The 6000-nt window shown below is 42.8% G+C and overlaps 1 long non-coding RNA gene across 1 annotated transcript in view; it reads left to right on the top strand.

Moving 5' to 3' along the window:
• Positions 1-6000, top strand: part of LOC116095086 — a 72122-nt gene that overhangs the window by 21514 nt on the left and 44608 nt on the right. The window lies entirely within an intron of this gene.

Raw genomic sequence — 6000 nt, 5'->3', positions numbered from 1 at the left:
TTCTTCTTCTTCTTCTTCTTCTTCTTCTTCTTCCTCTTCCTCTTCCTCTTCTTCTTCTTCTTCTTCTTTTCTTCTTCCTCCTCCTCCTCCTCCTCTTCCTCCTTCTCCTCCTCCTCCTCCTCTTCCTCCTTCTCCTCCTCACTTCTTCCTCCTTCTCCTTTTTCTCTTTCTTCTTCCTCTTCTTTATCCACCAAGTTCAGTTTGTGTTTCTCATATATGCTTGGGATTATGACCTTTCTGTGGAGAGTGGTCAACCTGTCAGGGCTAATGCCTTTAAAGAAAACTGATTCTTTCTCTTCCAGAAGTAATTAATTACCAATAGCTCCTCAGCCATAGGTGAGACTTCTTGCCCACTTCCCAATCTACTGGAACTTTTTTCCTGGCTTTGGCTTGCATAGGTCTTGCGCATGCTTGCTGTTACAACTAATGTGAGTTCAGACATGCAGCTGCCAGGCTGGGTCTGGAAGACACTGTTTAGCCTACAGTATTCAGGAAAGGTGAAGGTATAGCATTGGAATAACGAGTCTGTATTTTGAGGGTCTTATGAATCACAGGCCAGGATTATTTGAATAAAGGCACTAATCAAAAGAATGAATCAAACATTGATATAGACCACGTAGACATTACCACAATAGTATTAGACTCCACCTTCTTCTTTTCCTAGTTCTAACCACAGCCACATCCTCTACATTCTAAGCAACGTGGATTCCAAGTGAGTATGTGTGTTGGGAGGTACTCTGGCCATGTGTATTGCCAGCAAAGGCATCCATTAGTTCCAACTAGGACTGGACATAAATATTGTATTATTTACAAGTGAGAGCAAGGAGACTGCCTGTGCTAAAGTAAATTGTTACAAAAAAAGCAGAGCACCAATACAAAATCAAACCAAACCAACTAAACAAAAAACATCACCCATAATGAGCAAGCGAGCTCTGTTCAGTTCTTTGGTATGAACATTGAGAAGAACTCTGTGAAATTTTTGGATAAATATTTCCCACAAGAAAGTCATAATCATCATCATTTTCATGAATTGCATGCTATGAATTATTTTTTTCTGAGCAGCCTGCGCAAGACCTGTGAACATGAAATGTGATGTGGCCACGTGCTTCCTCTTTCCCTAAGAGAGTTGACAAAAGGGAATTTGATCATATGTTTTGTGGAGCAGACTGTCATGTAGGAAATCTGGTTATGGGAGATCTGGGGGCTGGAAGGAAGCATCTTTGGGGCCAGCATTCAGTGATCCAGGCAGTGGCTCTGCATAGGGAGCTGGGTCTGCAGGAGGCAGCTGGTGGTTGGGCCAGAGCCCAAGAGCTGCAAGGGGTCGCTGCCAGAGCCAGGGGTGATGAGCAAGGCTTATGCTGACATGCTGTCAATCTCTAGGGATCAGCCTGGAATCCTTCTTAAGGAATGAGTCGGATTTAAAGAAATGAGCAATAGATAATACTTCCCTGCTCAGGGTTGAAGACAAATATAGTCATACCTGTAAGTGAGGGTTGAGAGGTAGTATCGTGGGCTGAAGGAACATGGTACAAGAAGAGCCATAGTGTTCTTATAGTAGTGGAAACTGCATCTGTGATGGAGGCTCATCAAACCTCGGGGCTCTAGCAGCTTTGGGGAAGATTTAAGATTTCTCAGTAGAAGCTTCTAGTCATCTAGGGGGTCCCACCAGCAGAGGAGAACAAAACAAAACAACTTCATTTATCAGTATATTATATTGACAGGATAAGAGCTGGGCACTCAGGAGAAAATAAAAAGACAAATGTTCAAACAGTGTGGTTCTAACCTATGACAATAAAAAAAAAGAAGGAAAAAGAAAATGTCTCAGGTTTTAGTCAAAAGCTTAAATGACTTTACAATCTGTGGTCTGAGGGCAAAGAAATCCTATAAGATAAAGAAGACGGCTTCCGAGACCCGTGCAGAGCAGCCAGGGGTGGGGGTGGGGTTGTTCTGTGAGGGGCCCCTGTTCTCCTGATGTGCTGCAGGCTTTAGCCACCAATGGCTGGGTTTGATTTCCACTGCAATAGGAAGTGGCTAGCCTCTTTAAACACACAGCCTCACTAGGGATCACTTTGGGCTCTGTACTGGCTAAATATTAATCAAATCAGGTCAATCATTTCCAGGGTTGGCGACTTCTCTACGGCCGTGGTTTGCTTTATGTACATCTGTTCTTACCCCGCTCTGCATTAGTTTCAGTCACATCTGTCTTTCAGTAGATTTCATATATTTCTCAGCTCTTCAAGAGTCTGTGCAAGGTTACTTGCCTCGGTCTTAGGAACTTCAGAAATAGGAGACGCAACAGTCTGGAGGCTCTGTTGTAGCTGGGCTGCCAGGAGTGAAGATGGCAGAGATTGCAGGAGGGGGGTGTTGAACGCTAAGTCACAGTAGCTACATACCCTGGAAGTTGGATTCTCTCTCTCTGTCTACCTTAGATAAGGGCTCACATATCCAGAGTAGCCTAAAACTCACTTTTTCATTGAGGATGCCCTTGAACTTGTTCTCCTGCCTCCATCTCTGGAGTGCTGGGATTATAGGCATGTGCCACCATTGCTTAATCATTCTCAGTTTTGCTGATTCATCGTTAGAGATGTATTCACTGAGTTCCCCCTTCAGGTACAGACCTATGCTCTTCTCTGGGCAGATGGGAAATACGTGTCCACAAGTTTCCTCCCTTTAGAAGGAGAAAATATAGTTACATTCTTAAATTTTTATCTTTAATATCCTTGCAGGCTTAGGAGGAGGATATAATGGGGTGTTTCTAAATTCATTTTTTAAAAAAGATTTATTTTATTTTATGATTGTGAGCACTGTCGCTGTCTTCAGACACACCAGAAGAGTGGATCGGATCCCACTACAGAAGGTTGTGAAATACCATATGGTTGCTGGAAATTGAACTCAGGACCTCTGGAAGAACTGTCAGTGCTTTTAACCACTGAGTCATCTCTCTAGCCCCTGTAAATTTATTTTTAAGAGAAGGTATGCAACATCAGAGCTCCTCATCACCCATAACAGAACGAGCACCATGGAGATATCTTTTCCTAAAAGGTCTGCCACTCAGCTCAACTCCTCCCATGTGTTAGACACAGTGCATCACTGGGTAGGCACAGGTCTCTACCCAAAGCAGGTGGCTTTAGAGTGGTAGAGGAGACGCACATATAAGGCTGAGTATGATAAAAGGCATCCTAATATTCAGAAAAGGCACTGCTGAACAGAGGGTAGAGACATAGCTCAGAGAATACAACACTTGCCTCATAAGCTTGAGGACCTGAGTTCAAACCCCCAGGACCTCTGAAAGTGTTAGTGGTAGCCATGGAAACCAAAGCTTGCTGACTGACAAATGTGGTTAACCTGGCCCATTTCCAGATCAACATCCAGACATCCTACCCCTTCTCCCCATCCAACCTGAGGACCAACCCAAGATTGTCCTCTGATTGCTACACATATGCCTATATTCATATTTGTGAACTTATACACACATTAGCACACACATACACACTTTTATAAAGGCAATACTTAAAATGGAGTTTTTCATAGCTGGTAAAAAAAAAAGGTGATAAAATTGCAGGAAGAAGAAATTGCAGTAGGTCACCACTACTTATTTAAGTTTAAATTAGTTAAGATTGAATAAAAAGTTTAGTTCCTTAATGGCTGGAACAAAGTAGACTGTTCCCATCCTAACAGAAACTTCTGTAATGCTTTGTAACAGAGGTACTGCAGAGGAGTGGAGAAAAGGCAGCAGGAAGAGGTAGAATTACTCAGAGCTGTTTGAGCCCCTCGACAAAACGCTAGAAATAACAATGTATCCATGTGCTTCCTCTTCAAATCCAAACTGGGAATCCATGCCCACAGAAGGATCAATGGCTCATAGGCAGGTTTGGCTCGGTTGTCACAGTGAGTTCGTACTACAGTCAGTAAATGAAGACTTATAAGACTTAGCAGATCAATCTAATTTCCTCTTCAGTCTGAGCATGCAGATTTAGATAGATGTCAAAAGCCATGCCCTAGGGCACAATCAACAGTGGGTTCTGCTGCTTCTTCTCACAGGGACCTGTTAACCAACCAGGTACAAGATGAGTGACTTGGGTTCCGTGAAGTTGAAGAGCCAAAGACCAGGCTCATGATTAAATTGTTGATGTCTTTGTCTTTAGGAATTATGGCAGCCATAGCAGGGCCTTAAGGGAAGTCAGAGATCTGAAGAATGTGCATCCCAGAAACAAGTCTTGTCGCTTAAATATAGATGATTGTGTACAGCCATGCAGCTGGTAGACTGAGGCAGACTTCAGTGTGTTGGTAAAAACCATTGCCTATGATATCAGTAGAGAGGTTTGACTCATCCAGCTGGGGCTGTAGTAATGTTTTCACTGACCACTGGCTTCAGATGAGCAGATGTCTACCAAAGCTAGGAAGCCATGCATTAGGTTTTCCTATGTAGATGGGAATCTAGAATGGGTTTCTCTGGCTTAAGGACATCCAGGATTGCTGCTTCTGGGTAAATCAAATCCAGCTTGGAGCTTACTCTTGGGTTGGGGCGTCATGGTCTGAGTGCTACTTCTGATAAGCTTAGACTCAGTCATTGTTTACAATTAGACTATAAGTCTGTCAAGACATTATTCTACAAGGAATGATTCTGAATGTGCATCTGGGATTATGTGAACTCCATTGTTAGGCATTCTTACATATCCCAAGAACACACATACACACACACACAGAACACACACACACATCCCTCATATTTTGTTTTGTTGAAGGCAAATGGGGAGTTCGATTCTTCCCACTTATGAGCTAGTAAGAACTGGTTCTCTTAGAATCTTTGCATTTCTACAGTGCTACAGCTCCCAGGTCAAAGGCAGCAGCACTATGCACAAAAACACATCAATGGTTCTTTGTGTGTAATGTTAGCCAATAAAATGGCAGGGGCAAAAAATATGGAAAGCAAAACCAAAGAAACATAGATTTTATATGGTTCACTTTATTAGATTTCTTTTTTTGAGAATGCTTTTGTGGGGCAGGGTCTCAGTTCTTTAGTTTCTTGACTTGGCTCTATTTGGGGCTACCTCTGCTGTGAGTTCCTGCATCCTTGACTTGGCTCTATTGGGGCTACCTCTGCTGTGAGTTCCTGCATCCTTGACTTGGCTCTATTTGGGGCTACCTCTGCTGTGAGTTCCTGCATCCTTGACTTGGCTCTACTGGGGCTACCTCAGCTGTGAGTTCCTGCATGCTCACAGGAGAGGGTTTCTCCCTTCTCAATACAATCAGATGAAAGCAGAAACATTTAACTTTGGTTGTCTTATTTCCAGAGGGTTCCTGTGTTTCATGAACATGGTTTGACTACCTGGCATTCTTTCTCTGCTTCATGCTACTTTGCCAAAGTCACAAGCATGATTAATTTCCTCTACCTATTGGGGCAATTACTTGCTTCAGCTTAAAATACTTCTGATGGTAAATATCTTTAACTAGATTATAAGAACAGCCTGCACTCAGGTCATTTCCCCTATTTCATAATTTGGGCTCCCTACACTGTTAGACAAGGTTAGACTCTTTCCTTGACTAGGATAGACATTTAGAATTTCTCTGACTCATGAATATAAATCATTGTGCAAAAATAAATTTTATAAAACCAGAGCTGGTAACAAAACATCACCTAGAGATCAGCAACTCTGAAAGAATCTCGTGTTCCATTCTTCCGAATGTCAGATTAAACTAACATGTGCCAGTCAATATTGCTACACTGTGACCCTCGGTGCTTCCCAAGCAAAACTATTAAGTCCAACATTCTCTCCTGTAAGCACTTATCTGTAAGGATGGCTAACATGTCCTCTGAAGCAGATATTGAAACTGATTGGACAATAGGTAGATACAGACAGGGGCCTGGGGGCCGACCTCTCGAAATAGGGGCAGAAAACTCTTAATCTGCAACACAATGGCGTCTCTGGAAACCCTATCATTTGCACTTGCCGTGTGTCTGCTGCCTGACTGTGAATGGATTTGAAAAGGAATGGTTAG

Source organism: Mastomys coucha, unplaced genomic scaffold (assembly GCF_008632895.1).
Source record: "Mastomys coucha isolate ucsf_1 unplaced genomic scaffold, UCSF_Mcou_1 pScaffold17, whole genome shotgun sequence".
Taxonomy (NCBI): domain Eukaryota; kingdom Metazoa; phylum Chordata; class Mammalia; order Rodentia; family Muridae; genus Mastomys; species Mastomys coucha.
Note: the sequence above shows the minus strand (reverse complement) of the source record. Positions and strands in the feature narration are given on the sequence as shown.